Here is a 22,077-nt window from a genome sequence, read left to right on the forward strand (position 1 = left end):
ACCCCGATGCAGCAAAGCAGATTCACTAAATCCCTTCGACCATCTCATTGACGATGAAACACAGAAATTGCATCGGGATTCAATACAAAATTTACAATACCGATGTATATTGACGAGATTAACGTTTCGGGGAGGCGGTTTTTTGGCTCTTCCCTGGGGGCTCAGTGTTAGACTCCGATGGACCACAGCAGGTTTACGGTATTCCTTCGACCATCACATTGACGATGAAACAGAGAAATTGCATCGGGAATCAATACACAATTCACAATACCGATTTATATTGACGAGAGTAACGTTTCGGGCAGTCTGATTCTTTGGTTCTTCCCTGGGGGCTCAGTGTTAGACTCCGATGCAGCAAAGCAGGTTCACTGAATCCCTTCGACCATCACATTGACGATGAAACACAGAAATTACATCGGGAATCAATACAAAATTCCCAATACCGATTTATATTGACGAGAGTAACGTTTCGGGTAGGCTGCTTTTTTGGCTCTTCCCTGAGGGATCAGTATTAGACTCCGATGCAGCAAAGCAGGTTTACTGTATCCCTTCGACGATCATATTGAAGATGAAACACAGAAATTGCATCGGGAATCAATACCAAATTCACAATACCGATTTATATTGACGAGAGTTACGTTTTGGGCAGTCTTGTTATTTGGTTCTTCCCTGGGGGCCCAGTGTTAGACTCCGATGCACCACAGCAGGTTTACTGTATTCCTTCGACCATCACATTGACGATGAAACACAGAAATTGCATCGGGAATCAATACAAAATTCACAATACCGATTTATATTGACGAGAGTAACGTTTTGGGCAGTCTTGTTATTTGGTTCTTCCCTGGGGGCTCAGTGTTAGACTCCGATGCACCACAGCCAGTTTACTGTATTCCTTCGTCCATCACATTGACGATGAAACAGAGAAATTGCATCGGGAATCAATACAAAATTCACAATACCGATTTATATTGACGAGAGTAACGTTTCGGGCAGTCTGGTCTTTTGTTCTTCCCTGGGGGCTCAGTGTTAGACTCCGATGCACCACAGCTGGTTTACTGTATTCCTTCGACCATCACATTGACGATGAAACAGAGAAATTGCATCGGGAATCAATACAAAATTCACAATACCGATTTATATTGACGAGAGTAACGTTTCGGGCAGTCTGGTTATTTGGTTCTTCCCTGGGGGCTCAGTGTTAGACTCCGATGCACCACAGCTGGTTTACTGTATCCCTTCGGCGATCATATTGGAAATGAAACAGAGAAATTGCATCGGGAATCAATACAAAATTCACAATACCGATTTATATTGACGAGAGTAACGTTTCGGGCAGTCTGGTTTTTCGGTTCTTCCCTGGGGGCTCAGTGTTAGACTCCGATGCAGCAAAGCAGGTTTACTGTATCCCTTCGACCATCATATTGACGATGAAACACAGAAATTGCCTCCGGATTCAATACAAAATTCACAATGCCTATTTATATTGACGAGAGTAACGTTTCGGAGTGTCTGTTTTTTAACTCTTCCCTGGGGGCTCAGTGTTAGACTCCGATCCACCACAGCAGGTTTATTGTATCCCTTCGACCATCAAATTGACGATGAAACACAGAAATTGCATCGTGAATCAATACCAAATTCCTAATACCGATTTATATTGACGAGAGTAACGTTTCGGGGAGTCTGTATTTTGTCTCTTCTATGGGTGCTCAGTGTTAAACTCCGATGCACCACAGCAGGTATACTGTATCCCATCGTCCATCATATTGACGATGAAACACAGAAATTGCTTCGGGAATCAATAGAAAATTCACAATGCCGATTTATATTGACGAGAGTAACGTTTCGGGTGAGCTGCTTTTTGGCTCGTCCCTGAGGGATCAGTGTTAGACTCCGATGCTCCACAGCAGGTTTACTGTATCCCTTCGACGATCATATTGAAGATGAAACACAGAAATTGCATCGGGAATCAATACAAAATTCACAATACCGATTTATATTAACGAGAGTAACGTTTCGGGCAGTCTGGTTTTTTGGTTCTTTCCTGGGGGTTCAGTGTTAGACTGCGATGCACCACAGCAGGAATACTGTATTCCTTCGAGCATCACATTGACGATGAAACAGAGAAACTGCATCGGGAATCAATACAAAATTCACAATACCGATTTATATTGACGAGAGTAACGTTTCGGGCAGTCTGGTCTTTTGTTCTTCCCTGGGGGCTCAGTGTTAGACTCCGATGCACCACAGCAGGTTTACTGTATTCCTTCGACCATCACATTGACGATGAAAGAGAGAAATTGCATCGGGAATCAATACAAAATTCACAATACCGATTTATATTGACGAGAGTAACGTTTCGGGCAGTCTGGTTTTTTGGTTCTTCCCTGGGGGCTCAGTGTTAGACTCCGATTCACCACAGCTGGTTTACTGTATCCCTTCGGCGATCATATTGAAAATGAAACAGAGAAATTCCATCGGGAATCAATACAAAATTCACAATACCGATTTATATTGACGAGAGTAACGTTTCGGGCAGTCTGGTTTTTCGGTTCTTCCCTGGGGGCTCAGTGTTAGACTCCGATGCAGCAAAGCAGGTTTACTGTATCCCTTCGACCATCATATTGACGATGAAACACAGAAATTGCATCCGGATTCAATACAAAATTCACAATGCCTATTTATATTGACGAGAGTAACGTTTCGGAGTGTCTGTTTTTTAACTCTTTCCTGGGGGCTCAGTGTTAGACTCCGATCCACCACAGCAGGTTTATTGTATCCCTTCGACCATCAAATTGACGATGAAACACAGAAATTGCATCGTGAATCAATACCAAATTCCTAATACCGATTTATATTGACGAGAGTAACCTTTCGGGGAGTCTGTATTTTGTCTCTTCTATGGGTGCTCAGTGTTAAACTCCGATGCACCACAGCAGGTATACTGTATCCCATCGTCCATCATATTGACGATGAAACACAGAAATTGCTTCGGGAATCAATAGAAAATTCACAATGCCGATTTATATTGACGAGAGTAACGTTTCGGGTGAGCTGCTTTTTGGCTCGTCCCTGAGGGATCAGTGTTAGACTCCGATGCTCCACAGCAGGTTTACTGTATCCCTTCGACGATCATATTGAAGATGAAACACAGAAATTGCATCGGGAATCAATACAAAATTCACAATACCGATTTATATTAACGAGAGTAACGTTTCGGGCAGTCTGGTTTTTTGGTTCTTTCCTGGGGGTTCAGTGTTAGACTGCGATGCACCACAGCAGGTTTACTGTATTCCTTCGAGCATCACATTGACGATGAAACAGAGAAACTGCATCGGGAATCAATACAAAATTCACAATACCGATTTATATTGACGAGAGTAACGTTTCGGGCAGTCTGGTTTTTTGGTTCTTCCCTGGGGGCTCAGTGTTAGACTCCGATGCAGCAAAGCAGGTTTACTGTATCCCTTCGACCATCATATTGACGATGAAACATAGAAATTGCATCCGGATTCAATACAAAATTCACAATGCCTATTTATATTGACGAGAGTAACGTTTCGAGGAGTCGGTTTTTTGGCTCTTGCCTGGGGGCTCAGTGTTAGACTCCGATGCACCACAGCAAGTTTTACTGTATTCCTTCGACCATCACATTGACGATGAAACAGAGAAATTGCATCGGGAATCAATACAAAATTCACAATACCGATTTATATTGACGAGAGTAACGTTTCGGGTAGGCTGCTTTTTGGCTCTTCCCTGAGGGATCAGTGTTAGACTCCGATGCACCACAGCAGGTTTACTGCATTCCTTCGACGATCATATTGAAGATGAAACACAGAAATTGTATCGGCAATCAATACCAAATTCACAATACCGATTTATATTGACGAGAGTAACGTTTCGGGCAGTCTGGTTTTTCGGTTCTTCCCAGGGGGCTCAGTGTTAGACTCCGATGCAGCAAAGCAGGTTTACTGTATCCCTTCGACTATCATATTGACGATGAAACACAGAAAATGCATCCGGATTCAATACAAAATTCACAATGCCTATTTATATTGACGAGAGTAACGTTTCGTAGTGTCTGTTTTTTAACTCTTCCCTGGGGGCTCAGTGTTAGACTCCGATGCACGACAGCAGGTTTACTGTATCCCTTCGACCATCATATTGACGATGAAACACAGAAATTGCATCGGGAATCAATACCAAATTCACAATACCGATTTATATTGACGATAGTAACGTTTCGGGGAGTCTGTTTTTTGGTTCTTCCCTGGGGGCTCAGTGTTAGACTCCGATGCAGCAAAGCAGGTTTACCGTATCCCTTCGACCATCATATTGACGATGAATCACAGAAATTGCATCGGGAATCAATACCAAATTCACAATACCGATATATATTGACGAGAGTAACGTTTCGGGGAGTCTGTTTTTTGGCTCTTTCCTGGGGGCTCAGTGTTAGTCTCCGATGCACCACAGCAGGTTTACTGTATCCCTTCGACGATTATATTGAAGATGAAACACAGAAATTGCATCGGGAATCAATACAAAATTCACAATACCGATTTATATTGACGATAGTAACGTTTCGGGGAGTCTGTTTTTTGGCTCTTCCCTGGGGGCTCAGTGTTAGACTCCGATGCACCACAGCAGGTTTACTGTATCCCTTCGACCATCATATTGACGATGAAACACAGAAATTGCACCGGGAATCAATTCCAAATTCACAATACCTATTTATATTGACGAGAGTAACGTTTCGGGTAGGCTGCTCTTTGGCTCTTCCCTGAGGGATCAGTGTTAGACTCCGATGCACCACAGAAGGTTTACTGTATTCCTTCGACCATCACATTGACGATGAAACAGAGAAATTGCATCGGGAATCAATACAAAATTCACAATACCGATTTATATTGACGAGAGTAACGTTTCGGGCAGTCTGATTTTTTGGTTCTTCGCTGGGGGCTCAGTGTTAGACTCCGATGCACCACAGCAGGTTTACTGTATTCCTTCGACCATCACATTGACGATGAAACAGAGAAATTGCATCGGGAATCAATACAAAATTCACAATACCGATTTATATTGACGAGAGTAACGTTTCGGGCAGTCTGGTTTTTTTGTTCTTCCCTGGGGGCTCAGTGTTAGACTCCGATGCACCACAGCAGGTTTACTGTATTCCTTCGACCATCACATTGACGATGAAAGAGAGAAATTGCATCGGGAATCAATACAAAATTCACAATACCGATTTATATTGACGAGAGTAACGTTTCGGGCAGTCTGGTTATTTGGTTCTTCCCTGGGGGCTCAGTGTTAGACTCCGATGCACCACAGCAGGTTTACTGTATCCCTTCGACGATCATATTGAAAATGAAACAGAGAAATTGCATCGGGAATCAATACAAAATTCACAATACCGATTTATATTGACGAGAGTAACGTTTCGGGCAGTCTGGTTTTTCGGTTCTTGCCTGGGGGCTCAGTGTTAGATTCCGATGCACCACAGCAGGTTTACTGTATTCCTTCGACCATCACATTGACGATGAAACAGAGAAATTGCATCGGGAATCAATACAAAATTCACAATACCGATTTATACTGACGAGAGTAACGTTTCGGGCAGTCTGGTTCTTTGGTTCTTCCCTGGGGGCTTAGTGTTAGACTCCGATGCAGCAAAGCAGATTCACTAAATTCCTTCGACCATCTCATTGACGACGAAACACAGAAATTGCATCGGGATTCAATACAAAATTTACAATACCGATGTATATTGACGAGAGTAACGTTTCGGGGAGGCGGTTTTTTGGCTCTTCCCTGGGGGCTCAGTGTTAGACTCCGATGGACCACAGCAGGTTTACGGTATTCCTTCGACCATCACATTGACGATGAAACAGAGAAAATGCATCGGGAATCAATACACAATTCACAATACCGATTTATATTGACGAGAGTAACGTTTCGGGCAGTCTGGTTCTTTGGTTCTTCCCTGGGGGCTCAGTGTTAGACTCCGTTGCAGCAAAGCAGGTTCACTGAATCCCTTCGACCATCACATTGACGATGAAACACAGAAATTACATCGGGAATCAATACAAAATTCACAATACCGATTTATATTGACGAGAGTAACGTTTCGGGTAGGCTGCTTTTTTGGCTCTTCCCTGAGGGATCAGTATTAGACTCCGATGCAGCAAAGCAGGTTTACTGTATCCCTTCGACGATCATATTGAAGATGAAACACAGAAATTGCATCGGGAATCAATACCAAATTCACAATACCGATTTATATTGACGAGAGTAACGTTTTGGGCAGTCTTGTTATTTGGTTCTTCCCTGGGGGCTCAGTGTTAGACTCCCATGCACCACAGCAGGTTTACTGTATTCCTTCGACCATCACATTGACGATGAAACAGAGAAATTGCATCGGGAATCAATACAAAATTCACAATACCGATTTATATTGACGAGAGTAACGTTTTGGGCAGTCTTGTTATTTGGTTCTTCCCTGGGGGCTCAGTGTTAGACTCCGATGCACCACAGCAGTTTTACTGTATTCCTTTGTCCATCACATTGACGATGAAACAGAGAAATTGCATCGGGAATCAATACAAAATTCACAATACCGATTTATATTGACGAGAGTAACGTTTCGGGCAGTCTGGTCTTTTGTTCTTCCCAGGGGGCTCAGTGTTAGACTCCGATGCACCACAGCAGGTTTACTGTATTCCTTCGACCATCACATTGACGATGAAAGAGAGAAATTGCATCGGGAATCAATACAAAATTCACAATACCGATTTATATTGACGAGAGTAACGTTTCGGGCAGTCTGGTTATTTGGTTCTTCCCTGGGGGCTCAGTGTTAGACTCCGATGCACCACAGCTGGTTTACTGTATCCCTTCGGCGATCATATTGAAAATGAAACAGAGAAATTGCATCGGGAATCAATACAAAATTCACAATACCGATTTATATTGACGAGAGTAACGTTTCGGGCAGTCTGGTTTTTCGGTTCTTCCCTGGGGGCTCAGTGTTAGACTCCGATGCAGCATAGCAGGTTTACTGTATCCCTTCGACCATCATATTGACGATGAAACACAGAAATTGCATCCGGATTCAATACAAAATTCACAATGCCTATTTATATTGACGAGAGTAACGTTTCGGAGTGTCTGTTTTTTAACTCTTCCCTGGGGGCTCAGTGTTAGACTCCGATCCACCACAGCAGGTTTATTGTATCCCTTCGACCATCAAATTGACGATGAAACACAGAAATTGCATCGTGAATCAATACCAAATTCCTAATACCGATTTATATTGACGAGAGTAACGTTTCGGGGAGTCTGTATTTTGTCTCTTCTATGGGTGCTCAGTGTTAAACTCCGATGCACCACAGCAGGTATACTGTATCCCATCGTCCATCATATTGACGATGAAACACAGAAATTGCCTCGGGAATCAATAGAAAATTCACAATGCCGATTTATATTGACGAGAGTAACGTTTCGGGTGAGCTGCTTTTTGGCTCGTCCCTGAGGGATCAGTGTTAGACTCCGATGCTCCACAGCAGGTTAACTGTATCCCTTCGACGATCATATTGAAGATGAAACACAGAAATTGCATCGGGAATCAATACAAAATTCACAATACCGATTTATATTGACGAGAGTAACGTTTCGGGCAGTCTGGTTTTTTGGTTCTTCCCTGGGGGCTCAGTGTTAGACTCCGATGCAGCAAAGCAGGTTTACTGTATCCCTTCGACCATCATATTGACGATGAAACATAGAAATTGCATCCGGATTCAATACAAAATTCACAATGCCTATTTATAATGACGAGAGTAACGTTTCGGAGTGTCTGTTATTTAACTCTTCCCTGGTGGCTCAGTGTTAGGCTCCGATGCACCACATCAGGTTTACTGTATTCCTTCGACCATCATATTGACGATGAAACAGAGAAATTGCATCGGGAATCAATAGAAAATTCACAATGCCGATTTATATTGACGAGAGTAACGTTTCGGGCTGTCTGGTTCTTTGGTTCTTCCCTGGGGGCTCAGTGTTAGACTCAGACGCAGCAAAGCAGGTTTACTGTATCCCTTCGACCATCATATTGACGATGAAACACAGAAATTGCATCGGGAATCAATACCAAATTCACAATACCGATTTATATTGACGAGAGTAACGTTTCGGAGTGTCTGTTTTTTAACTCTTCCCTGGGGGCTCAGTGTTAGACTCCGATGCACCATAGCAGGTTTACTGTATCCCTTCGACCATCATATTGACGATGAAACACAGAAATTGCATCGGGAATCAATACCAAATTCACAATACCGATTTATATTGACGAGAGTAACGTTTCGGGTAGGCTGCTTTTTGGCTCTTCCCTGAGGGATCAGTGTTAGACTCCGATGCACCACAGAAGGTTTACTGTATTCCTTCGACGATCATATTGAAGATGAAACACAGAAATTGTATCGGCAATCAATACCAAATTCACAATACCGATTTATATTGACGAGAGTAACGTTTCGGGCAGTCTGGTTTTTCGGTTCTTCCCTGGGGGCTCAGTGTTAGACTCCGATGCAGCAAAGCAGGTTTACTGTATCCCTTCGACTATCATATTGACGATGAAACACAGAAAATGCATCCGGATTCAATACAAAATTCACAATGCCTATTTATATTGACGAGAGTAACGTTTCGTAGTGTCTGTTTTTTAACTCTTCCCTGGGGGATCAGTGTTAGACTCCGATGCACGACAGCAGGTTTACTGTATCCCTTCGACCATCATATTGACGATGAAACACAGAAATTGCATCGGGAATCAATACCAAATTCACAATACCGATTTATATTGACGATAGTAACGTTTCTGGGAGTCTGTTCTTTGGCTCTTCCCTGGGGGCTCAGTGTTAGACTCCGATGCACCACAGCAGGTTTACTGTATCCCTTCGACCATCATATTGACGATGAAACACAGAAATTGCACCGGGAATCAATTCCAAATTCACAATACCTATTTATATTGACGAGAGTAACGTTTCGGGTAGGCTGCTCTTTGGCTCTTCCCTGAGGGATCAGTGTTAGACTCCGATGCACCACAGCAGGTTCACGGTATTCCTTCGACGATCATATTGAAGATGAAACACAGAAATTGCATTGGGAATCAATACCAAATTCACAATGCCGATTTATATTGACGAGAGTAACGTTTCGCGGAGTCTGTTTTTTGGCTCTTCCCAGGGGGCTCGGTGTTAGACTCCGATGCACCACAGCAGGTTTACTGTATCCCTTCGACCATCACATTGACGATGAAACAGAGAAACTGCATCGGGAATCAATACAAAATTCACAATACCGATTTATATTGACGAGAGTAACTTTTGGGCAGTCTGGTTATTTGGTTCTTCCCTGGGGGCTCAGTGTTAGACTCCGATGCACCACAGCAGGTTTACTGTATTCCTTCGACCATCACATTGACGATGAAACAGAGAAAATGCATCGGGAATCAATACAAAATTCACAATACCGATTTATATTGACGAGAGTAACGTTTCGGGCAGTCTGGTTTTTTGGTTCTTCGCTGGAGGCTCAGTGTTAGACTCCGATGCACCACAGCAGGTTTACTGTATTCCTTCGACCATCACATTTACGATGAAACAGAGAAATTGCATCGGGAATCAATACAAAATTCACAATACCGATTTATATTGACGAGAGTAACGTTTCGGGCAGTCTGGTTTTTTTGTTCTTCCCTGGGGGCTCAGTGTTAGACTCCGATGCACCACAGCAGGTTTACTGTATTCCTTCGACCATCACATTGACGATGAAAGAGAGAAATTGCATCGGGAATCAATACAAAATTCACAATACCGATTTATATTGACGAGAGTAACGTTTCGGGCAGTCTGGTTATTTGGTTCTTCCCTCGGGGCTCAGTGTTAGACTCCGATGCACCACAGCAGGTTTACTGTATCCCTTCGACGATCATATTGAAAATGAAACAGAGAAATTGCATCGGGAATCAATACAAAATTCACAATACCGATTTATATTGACGAGAGTAACGTTTCGGGCAGTCTGGTTTTTCGGTTCTTCCCTGGGGGCTCAGTGTTAGATTCCGATGCACCACAGCAGGTTTACTGTATTCCTTCGACCATCACATTGACGATGAAACAGAGAAATTGCATCGGGAATCAATACAAAATTCACAATACCGATTTATACTGACGAGAGTAACGTTTCGGGTAGTCTGGTTCTTTGGTTCTTCCCTGGGGGCTTAGTGTTAGATTCAGATGCAGCAAAGCAGATTCACTAAATCCCTTCGACCATCTCATTGACGATGAAACACAGAAATTGCATCGGGATTCAATACAAAATTTACAATACCGATGTATATTGACGAGAGTAACGTTTCGGGGAGTCTGTTTTTTGGCTCATTCCTGGGGGCTCAGTGTTAGTCTCCGATGCACCACAGCAGGTTTACTGTATCCCTTCGACGATTATATTGAAGATGAAACACAGAAATTGCATCGGGAATCAATACAAAATTCACAATACCGATTTATATTGACGATAGTAACGTATCGGGGAGTCTGTTTTTTGGCTCTTCCCTGGGGGCTCAGTGTTAGACTCCGATGCACCACAGCAGGTTTACTGTATCCCTTCGACCATCATATTGACGATGAAACACAGAAATTGCTCCGGGAATCAATTCCAAATTCACAATACCTATTTATATTGACGAGAGTAACGTTTCGGGTAGGCTGCTCTTTGGCTCTTCCCTGAGGGATCAGTGTTAGACTCCGATGCACCACAGCAGGTTCACGGTATTCCTTTGACGATCATATTGAAGATGAAACACAGAAATTGCATTGGGAATCAATACCAAATTCACAATGCCGATTTATATTGACGAGAGTAACGTTTCGGGGAGTCTGTTTTTTGGCTCTTCCCTGGGGGCTCGGTGTTAGACTCCGATGCACCACAGCAGGTTTACTGTATCCCTTCGACCATCACATTGACGATGAAACAGAGAAATTGCATCGGGAATCAATACAAAATTCACAATACCGATTTATATTGACGAGAGTAACGTTTTGGGCAGTCTGGTTATTTGGTTCTTCCCTGGGGGCTCAGTGTTAGACTCCGATGCACCACAGCAGGTTTACTGTATTCCTTCGACCATCACATTGACGATGAAACAGAGAAATTGCATCGGGAATCAATACAAAATTCACAATACCGATTTATATTGACGAGAGTAACGTTTCGGGCAGTCTGGTTTTTTGGTTCTTCGCTGGGGGCTCAGTGTTAGACTCCGATGCACCACAGCAGTTTTACTGTATTCCTTCGACCATCACATTGACGATGAAACAGAGAAATTACATCGGGAATCAATACAAAATTAACAATACCGATTTATATTGACGAGAGTAACGTTTCGGGCAGTCTGGTTTTTTTGTTCTTCCCTGGGGGCTCAGTGTTAGACTCCGATGCACCACAGCAGGTTTACTGTATTCCTTCGACCATCACATTGACGATGAAAGAGAGAAATTGCATCGGGAATCAATACAAATTCACAATACCGATTTATATTGACGAGAGTAACGTTTCGGGCAGTCTGGTTATTTGGTTCTTCCCTGGGGGCTCAGTGTTAGACTCCGATGCACCACAGCAGGTTTACTGTATCCCTTCGACGATCATATTGAAAATGAAACAGAGAAATTGCATCGGGAATCAATACAAAATTCACAATACCGATTTATATTGACGAGAGTAACGTTTCGGGCAGTCTGGTTTTTCGGTTCTTCCCTGGGGGCTCAGTGTTTGATTCCGATGCACCACAGCAGGTTTACTGTATTCCTTCGACCATCACATTGACGATGAAACAGAGAAATTGCTTCGGGAATCAATACAAAATTCACAATACCGATTTATATTGACGAGAGTAACGTTTCGGGCATTCTGGTTTTTTGGATCTTCCCTGTGGGCTCAGTGTTAGACTCCGATGCAGCAAAGCATTTTTACTGTATCCCTTCGACCATCATATTGACGATGAATCACAGAAATTGCATCGGGAATCAATACCAAATTCACAATACCGATATATATTGACGAGAGTAACGTTTCGGGGAGTCTGTTTTTTGGCTCTTTCCTGGGGGCTCAGTGTTAGTCTCCGATGCACCACAGCAGGTTTACTGTATCCCTTCGACGATTATATTGAAGATGAAACACAGAAATTGCATCGGGAATCAATACAAAATTCACAATACCGATTTATATTGACGACAGTAACGTTTCGGGCAGTCTGGTTTTTCGGTTCTTCCCTGGGGGCTCAGTGTTAGACGCCGATGCAGCAAAGCAGGTTTACTGTATCCCTTCGACCATCATATTGACGATGAAACACAGAAATTGCATCCGGATTCAATACAAAATTCACAATGCCTATTTATATTGACGAGAGTAACGTTTCGGAGTGTCTGTTTTTTTACTCTTCCCTGGGAGCTCAGTGTTAGACTCCGATGCACCACAGCAGGTTTATTGTATCCCTTCGACCATCATATTGACGATGAAACACAGAAATTGCATCGTGAAGAAATACCAAATTCCTAATACCGATTTATATTGACGAGAGTAACGTTTCGGGGAGTCTGTTTTTTCGCTCTTCCATGGGTGCTCAGTGTTAAACTCCGATGCACCACAGCAGGTTTACTATATCCCTTCGTCCATCATATTGACGATGAAACACAGAAATTGCTTCGGGAATCAATAGAAAATTCACAATGCCGATTTATATTGACGAGAGTAACGTTTCGGGTAGGCTGCTTTTTTGGCTCGTCCCTGAGGGATCAGTGTTAGACTCCGATGCACCACAGCAGGTTTACTGTATCCCTTCGACGATCATATTGAAAATGAAACACACAAATTGCATCGGGAATCAATACAAAATTCACAATACCGATTTATATTAACGAGAGTAACGTTTCGGGCAGTCTGGTTTTTTGGTTCTTTCCTGGGGGTTCAGTGTTAGACTGCGATGCACCACAGCAGGTTTACTGTATTCCTTCGAGCATCACATTGACGATGAAACAGAGAAATTGCATCGGGAATCAATACATAATTCACAATACCGATTTATATTGACGAGAGTAACGTTTCGGGCAGTCTGGTTTTTTGGTTCTTCCCTGGGGGCTCAGTGTTAGACTCCGATGCAGCAAAGCAGGTTTACTGTATCCCTTCGACCATCATATTGACGATGAAACATAGAAATTGCATCCGGATTCAATACAAAATTCACAATGCCTATTTATAATGACGAGAGTAACGTTTCGGAGTGTCTGTTTTTTAACTCTTCCCTGGTGGCTCAGTGTTAGGCTCCGATGCACCACATCAGGTTTACTGTATTCCTTCGACCATCATATTGACGATGAAACAGAGAAATTGCATCGGGAATCAATAGAAAATTCACAATGCCGATTTATATTGACGAGAGTAACGTTTCGGGCTGTCTGGTTCTTTGGTTCTTCCCTGGGGGCTCAGTGTTAGACTCAGACGCAGCAAAGCAGGTTTACTGTATCCCTTCGACCATCATATTGACGATGAAACACAGAAATTGCATCGGGAATCAATACCAAATTCACAATACCGATTTATATTGACGAGAGTAACGTTTCGGAGTGTCTGTTTTTTAACTCTTCCCTGGGGGCTCAGTGTTAGACTCCGATGCACCATAGCAGGTTTACTGTATCCCTTCGACCATCATATTGACGATGAAACACAGAAATTGCATCGGGAATCAATACCAAATTCACAATACCGCTTTATATTGACGAGAGTAACGTTTCGGGTAGGCTGCTTTTTGGCTCTTCCCTGAGGGATCAGTGTTAGACTCCGATGCACCACAGAAGGTTTACTGTATTCCTTCGACGATCATATTGAAGATGAAACACAGAAATTGTATCGGCAATCAATACCAAATTCACAATACCGATTTATATTGACGAGAGTAACGTTTCGGGCAGTCTGGTTTTTCGGTTCTTCCCTGGGGGCTCAGTGTTAGACTCCGATGCAGCAAAGCAGGTTTACTGTATCCCTTCGACTATCATATTGACGATGAAACACAGAAAATGCATCCGGATTCAATACAAAATTCACAATGCCTATTTATATTGACGAGAGTAACGTTTCGTAGTGTCTGTTTTTTAACTCTTCCCTGGGGGATCAGTGTTAGACTCCGATGCACGACAGCAGGTTTACTGTATCCCTTCGACCATCATATTGACGATGAAACACAGAAATTGCATCGGGAATCAATACCAAATTCACAATACCCATTTATATTGACGATAGTAACGTTTCGGGGAGTCTGTTTTTTGGCTCTTCCCTGGGGGCTCAGTGTTAGACTCCGATGCACCACAGCAGGTTTACTGTATCCCTTCGACCATCATATTGACGATGAAACACAGAAATTGCACCGGGAATCAATTCCAAATTCACAATACCTATTTATATTGACGAGAGTAACGTTTCGGGTAGGCTGCTCTTTGGCTCTTCCCTGAGGGATCAGTGTTAGACTCCGATGCACCACAGCAGGTTCACGGTATTCCTTCGACGATAATATTGAAGATGAAACACAGAAATTGCATTGGGAATCAATACCAAATTCACAATGCCGATTTATATTGACGAGAGTAACGTTTCGCGGAGTCTGTTTTTTGGCTCTTCCCAGGGGGCTCGGTGTTAGACTCCGATGCACCACAGCAGGTTTACTGTATCCCTTCGACCATCACATTGACGATGAAACAGAGAAATTGCATCGGGAATCAATACAAAATTCACAATACCGATTTATATTGACGAGAGTAACGTTTTGGGCAGTCTGGTTATTTGGTTCTTCCCTGGGGGCTCAGTGTTAGACTCCGATGCACCACAGCAGGTTTACTGTATTCCTTCGACCATCACATTGACGATGAAACAGAGAAAATGCATCGGGAATCAATACAAAATTCACAATACCGATTTATATTGACGAGAGTAACGTTTCGGGCAGTCTGGTTTTTTGGTTCTTCGCTGGAGGCTCAGTGTTAGACTCCGATGCACCACAGCAGGTTTACTGTATTCCTTCGACCATCACATTTACGATGAAACAGAGAAATTGCATCGGGAATCAATACAAAATTCACAATACCGATTTATATTGACGAGAGTAACGTTTCGGGCAGTCTGGTTTTTTTGTTCTTCCCTGGGGGCTCAGTGTTAGACTCCGATGCACCACAGCAGGTTTACTGTATTCCTTCGACCATCACATTGACGATGAAAGAGAGAAATTGCATCGGGAATCAATACAAAATTCACAATACCGATTTATATTGACGAGAGTAACGTTTCGGGCAGTCTGGTTATTTGGTTCTTCCCTGGGGGCTCAGTGTTAGACTCCGATGCACCACAGCAGGTTTACTGTATCCCTTCGACGATCATATTGAAAATGAAACAGAGAAATTGCATCGGGAATCAATACAAAATTCACAATACCGATTTATATTGACGAGAGTAACGTTTCGGGCAGTCTGGTTTTTCGGTTCTTCCCTGGGGGCTCAGTGTTAGATTCCGATGCACCACAGCAGGTTTACTGTATTCCTTCGACCATCACATTGACGATGAAACAGAGAAATTGCATCGGGAATCAATACAAAATTCACAATACCGATTTATACTGACGAGAGTAACGTTTCGGGTAGTCTGGTTCTTTGGTTCTTCCCTGGGGGCTTAGTGTTAGACTCCGATGCAGCAAAGCAGATTCACTAAATCCCTTCGACCATCTCATTGACGATGAAACACAGAAATTGCATCGGGATTCAATACAAAATTTACAATACCGATGTATATTGACGAGAGTAACGTTTCGGGGAGTCTGTTTTTTGGCTCATTCCTGGGGGCTCAGTGTTAGTCTCCGATGCACCACAGCAGGTTTACTGTATCCCTTCGACGATTATATTGAAGATGAAACACAGAAATTGCATCGGGAATCAATACAAAATTCACAATACCGATTTATATTGACGATAGTAACGTATCGGGGAGTCTGTTTTTTGGCTCTTCCCTGGGGGCTCAGAGTTAGACTCCGATGCACCACAGCAGGTTTACTGTATCCCTTCGACCATCATATTGACGATGAAACACAGAAATTGCTCCGGGAATCAATTCCAAATTCACAATACCTATTTATATTGACGAGAGTAACGTTTCGGGTAGGCTGCTCTTTGGCTCTTCCCTGAGGGATCAGTGTTAGACTCCGATGCACCACAGCAGGTTCACGGTATTCCTTCGACGATCATATTGAAGATGAAACACAGAAATTGCATTGGGAATCAATACCAAATTCACAATGCCGATTTATATTGACGAGAGTAACGTTTTGGGCAGTCTGTTTTTTGGTTCTTCCCTGGGGGCTCGGTGTTAGACTCCGATGCACCACAGCAGGTTTACTGTATCCCTTCGACCATCACATTGACGATGAAACAGAGAAATTGCATCGGGAATCAATACAAAATTCACAATACCGATTTATATTGACGAGAGTAACGTTTTGGGCAGTCTGGTTATTTGGTTCTTCCCTGGGGGCTCAGTGTTAGACTCCGATGCACCACAGCAGGTTTACTGTATTCCTTCGACCATCACATTGACGATGAAACAGAGAAATTGCATCGGGAATCAATACAAAATTCACAATACCGATTTATATTGACGAGAGTAACGTTTCGGGCAGTCTGGTTTTTTGGTTCTTCGCTGGGGGCTCAGTGTTAGACTCCGATGCACCACAGCAGGTTTACTGTATTCCTTCGACCATCACATTGACGATGAAACAGAGAAATTACATCGGGAATCAATACAAAATTCACAATACCGATTTATATTGACGAGAGTAACGTTTCGGGCAGTCTGGTTTTTTTGTTCTTCCCTGGGGGCTCAGTGTTAGACTCCGATGCACCACAGCAGGTTTACTGTATTCCTTCGACCATCACATTGACGATGAAAGAGAGAAATTGCATCGGGAATCAATACAAAATTCACAATACCGATTTATATTGACGAGAGTAACGTTTCGGGCAGTCTGGTTATTTGGTTCTTCCCTGGGGGCTCAGTGTTAGACTCCGATGCACCACAGCAGGTTTACTGTATCCCTTCGACGATCATATTGAAAATGAAACAGAGAAATTGCATCGGGAATCAATACAAAATTCACAATACCGATTTATATTGACGAGAGTAACGTTTCGGGCAGTCTGGTTTTTCGGTTCTTCCCTGGGGGCTCAGTGTTAGATTCCGATGCACCACAGCAGGTTTACTGTATTCCTTCGACCATCACATTGACGATGAAACAGAGAAATTGCATCGGGAATCAATACAAAATTCACAATACCTATTTATATTGACGAGAGTAACGTTTCGGGTAGGCTGCTCTTTGGCTCTTCCCTGAGGGATCAGTGTTAGACTCCGATGCACCACAGCAGGTTCACGGTATTCCTTCGACGATCATATTGAAGATGAAACACAGAAATTGCATTGGGAATCAATACCAAATTCACAATGCCGATTTATATTGACGAGAGTAACGTTTTGGGCAGTCTGTTTTTTGGCTCTTCCCTGGGGGCTCGGTGTTAGACTCCGATGCACCACAGCAGGTTTACTGTATCCCTTCGACCATCACATTGACGATGAAACAGAGAAATTGCATCGGGAATCAATACAAAATTCACAATACCGATTTATATTGACGAGAGTAACGTTTTGGGCAGTCTGGTTATTTGGTTCTTCCCTGGGGGCTCAGTGTTAGACTCCGATGCACCACAGCAGGTTTACTGTATTCCTTCGACCATCACATTGACGATGAAACAGAGAAATTGCATCGGGAATCAATACAAAATTCACAATACCGATTTATATTGACGAGAGTAACGTTTCGGGCAGTCTGGTTTTTTGGTTCTTCGCTGGGGGCTCAGTGTTAGACTCCGATGCACCACAGCAGGTTTACTGTATTCCTTCGACCATCACATTGACGATGAAACAGAGAAATTACATCGGGAATCAATACAAAATTCACAATACCGATTTATATTGACGAGAGTAACGTTTCGGGCAGTCTGGTTTTTTTGTTCTTCCCTGGGGGCTCAGTGTTAGACTCCGATGCACCACAGCAGGTTTACTGTATTCCTTCGACCATCACATTGACGATGAAAGAGAGAAATTGCATCGGGAATCAATACAAAATTCACAATACCGATTTATATTGACGAGAGTAACGTTTCGGGCAGTCTGGTTATTTGGTTCTTCCCTGGGGGCTCAGTGTTAGACTCCGATGCACCACAGCAGGTTTACTGTATCCCTTCGACGATCATATTGAAAATGAAACAGAGAAATTGCATCGGGAATCAATACAAAATTCACAATACCGATTTATATTGACGAGAGTAACGTTTCGGGCAGTCTGGTTTTTCGGTTCTTCCCTGGGGGCTCAGTGTTAGATTCCGATGCACCACAGCAGGTTTACTGTATTCCTTCGACCATCACATTGACGATGAAACAGAGAAATTGCATCGGGAATCAATACAAAATTCACAATACCGATTTATATTGACGAGAGTAACGTTTCGGGCATTCTGGTTTTTTGGATCTTCCCTGGGGGCTCAGTGTTAGACTCCGATGCAGCAAAGCAGGTTTACTGTATCCCTTCGACCATCATATTGACGATGAATCACAGAAATTGCATCGGGAATCAATACCAAATTCACAATACCGATATATATTGACGAGAGTAACGTTTCGGGGAGTCTGTTTTTTGGCTCTTTCCTGGGGGCTCAGTGTTAGTCTCCGATGCACCACAGCAGGTTTACTGTATCCCTTCGACGATTATATTGAAGATGAAACACAGAAATTGCATCGGGAATCAATACAAAATTCACAATACCGATTTATATTGACGACAGTAACGTTTCGGGCAGTCTGGTTTTTCGGTTCTTCCCTGGGGGCTCAGTGTTAGACGCCGATGCAGCAAAGCAGGTTTACTGTATCCCTTCGACCATCATATTGACGATGAAACACAGAAATTGCATCCGGATTCAATACAAAATTCACAATGCCTATTTATATTGACGAGAGTAACGTTTCGGAGTGTCTGTTTTTTTACTCTTCCCTGGGAGCTCAGTGTTAGACTCCGATGCACCACAGCAGGTTTATTGTATCCCTTCGACCATCATATTGACGATGAAACACAGAAATTGCATCGTGAAGAAATACCAAATTCCTAATACCGATTTATATTGACGAGAGTAACGTTTCGGGGAGTCTGTTTTTTCGCTCTTCCATGGGTGCTCAGTGTTAAACTCCGATGCACCACAGCAGGTTTACTGTATCCCTTCGTCCATCATATTGACGATGAAACACAGAAATTGCTTCGGGAATCAATAGAAAATTCACAATGCCGATTTATATTGACGAGAGTAACGTTTCGGGTAGGCTGCTTTTTTGGCTCGTCCCTGAGGGATCAGTGTTAGACTCCGATGCACCACAGCAGGTTTACTGTATCCCTTCGACGATCATATTGAAAATGAAACACAGAAATTGCATCGGGAATCAATACAAAATTCACAATACCGATTTATATTAACGAGAGTAACGTTTCGGGCAGTCTGGTTTTTTGGTTCTTCCCTGGGGGTTCAGTGTTAGACTGCGATGCACCACAGCAGGTTTACTGTATTCCTTCGAGCATCACATTGACGATGAAACAGAGAAATTGCATCGGGAATCAATACAAAATTCACAATAAAGATTTATATTGACGAGACTAACGTTTCGGGCAGTCTGGTTTTTTGGTTCTTCCCTGGGGGCTCAGTGTTAGACTCCGATGCAGCAAAGCAGGTTTACTGTATCCCTTCGACCATCATATTGACGATGAAACACAGAAATTGCATCCGGATTCAATACAAAATTCACAATGCCTATTTATATTGACGAGAGTAACGTTTCGAAGTGTCTGTTTTTTAACTCTTCCCTGGGGGCTCAGTGTTAGACTCCGATGCACCACATCAGGTTTACTGTATTCCTTCGACCATCATGTTGACGATGAAACAGAGAAATTGCATCGGGAATCAATAGAAAATTCACAATGCCGATTTATATTAACGAGAGTAACGTTTCGGGCAATCTGATTATTTGGTTCTTCCCTGGGGGCTCAGTGTTAGACTCCGATGCACCACAGCAGGTTTACTGTATTCCTTCGACCATCACATTGACGATGAAACAGAGAAATTGCATCGGGAATCAATACAAAATTCACAATACCGATTTATATTGACGAGAGTAACGTTTCGGGCAGTCTGGTTTTATGGTTCTTCCCTGGGGGCTCAGTGTTAGACTCCGATGCACCACAGCAGGTTTACTGTATTCCTTCGACCATCACATTGACGATGAAACAGAGAAATTGCATCGGGAATCAATACAAAATACACAATACCAATTTATATTGACGAGAGTAACGTTTCGGGCAGTCTGGTTTTTTTGTTCTTCCCTGGGGGCTCAGTGTTAGACTCCGATGCACCACAGCAGGTTTACTGTATTCCTTCGACCATCACATTGACGATGAAACAGAGAAATTGCATCGGGAATGAATACAAAATTCACAATACCGATTTATATTGACGAGAGTAACGTTTCGGGCAGTCTGGTTATTTGGTTCTTCCCTGGGGGCTCAGTGTTAGACTCCGATGCACCACAGCAGGTTTACTGTATCCCTTCGACGATCATATTGAAAATGAAACAGAGAAATTGCATCGGGAATCAATACAAAATTCACAATACCGATTTATATTGACGAGAGTAACGTTTCGGGCAGTCTGGTTATTCGGTTCTTCCCTGGGGGCTCAGTGTTAGATTCCGATGCACCACAGCAGGTTTACTGTATTCCTTCGACCATCACATTGACGATGAAACAGAGAAATTGCATCGGGAATCAATACAAAATTCACAATACCGATTTATATTGACGAGAGTAACGTTTCGGGGAGTCTGTTTTTTGGCTCTTCCCTGGGGGCTCGGTGTTAGACTCCGATGCACCACAGCAGGTTTACTGTATCCCTTCGACGATCATATTGAAGATGAAACACAGAATTTGCATCGGGAATCAATACAAAATTCACAATACCGATTTATATTGACGAGAGTAACGTTTTGGGCAGTCTGGTTATTTGGTTCTTCCCTTGGGGCTCAGTGTTAGACTCCGATGCACCACAGCAGGTTTACTGTATTCCTTCGACCATCACATTGACGATGAAACAGAGAAATTGCATCGGGAATCAATACAAAATTCACAATACCGATTTATATTGACGAGAGTAACGTTTCGGGCAGTCTGGTTTTTTGGTTCTTCCCTGGGGGCTCAGTGTTAGACTCCGATGCACCACAGCAGGTTTACTGTAATCCTTCGACCATCACATTGACGATGAAACAGAGAAATTGCATCGGGAATCAATACAAAATACACAATACCGATTTATATTGACGAGAGTAACGTTTCGGGCAGTCTGGTTTTTTTGTTCTTCCCTGGGGGCTCAGTGTTAGACTCCGATGCACCACAGCAGGTTTACTGTATTCCTTCGACCATCACATTGACGATGAAACAGAGAAATTGCATCGGGAATCAATACAAAATTCACAATACCGATTTATATTGACGAGAGTAACGTTTCGGGCAGTCTGGTTATTTGGTTCTTCCCTGGGGGCTCAGTGTTAGACTCCGATGCACCACAGCAGGTTTACTGTATCCCTTCGACGATCATATTGAAAATGAAACAGAGAAATTGCATCGGGAATCAATACAAAATTCACAATACCGATTTATATTGACGAGAGTAACGTTTCGGGCAGTCTGGTTATTCGGTTCTTCCCTGGGGGCTCAGTGTTAGATTCCGATGCACCACAGCAGGTTTACTGTATTCCTTCGACCATCACATTGACGATGAAACAGACAAATTGCATCGGGAATCAATACAAAATTCACAATTCCGATTTATATTGACG

This window comes from Schistocerca cancellata, chromosome 10 (genome assembly GCF_023864275.1).
Source record: "Schistocerca cancellata isolate TAMUIC-IGC-003103 chromosome 10, iqSchCanc2.1, whole genome shotgun sequence".
Classification (NCBI taxonomy): domain Eukaryota; kingdom Metazoa; phylum Arthropoda; class Insecta; order Orthoptera; family Acrididae; genus Schistocerca; species Schistocerca cancellata.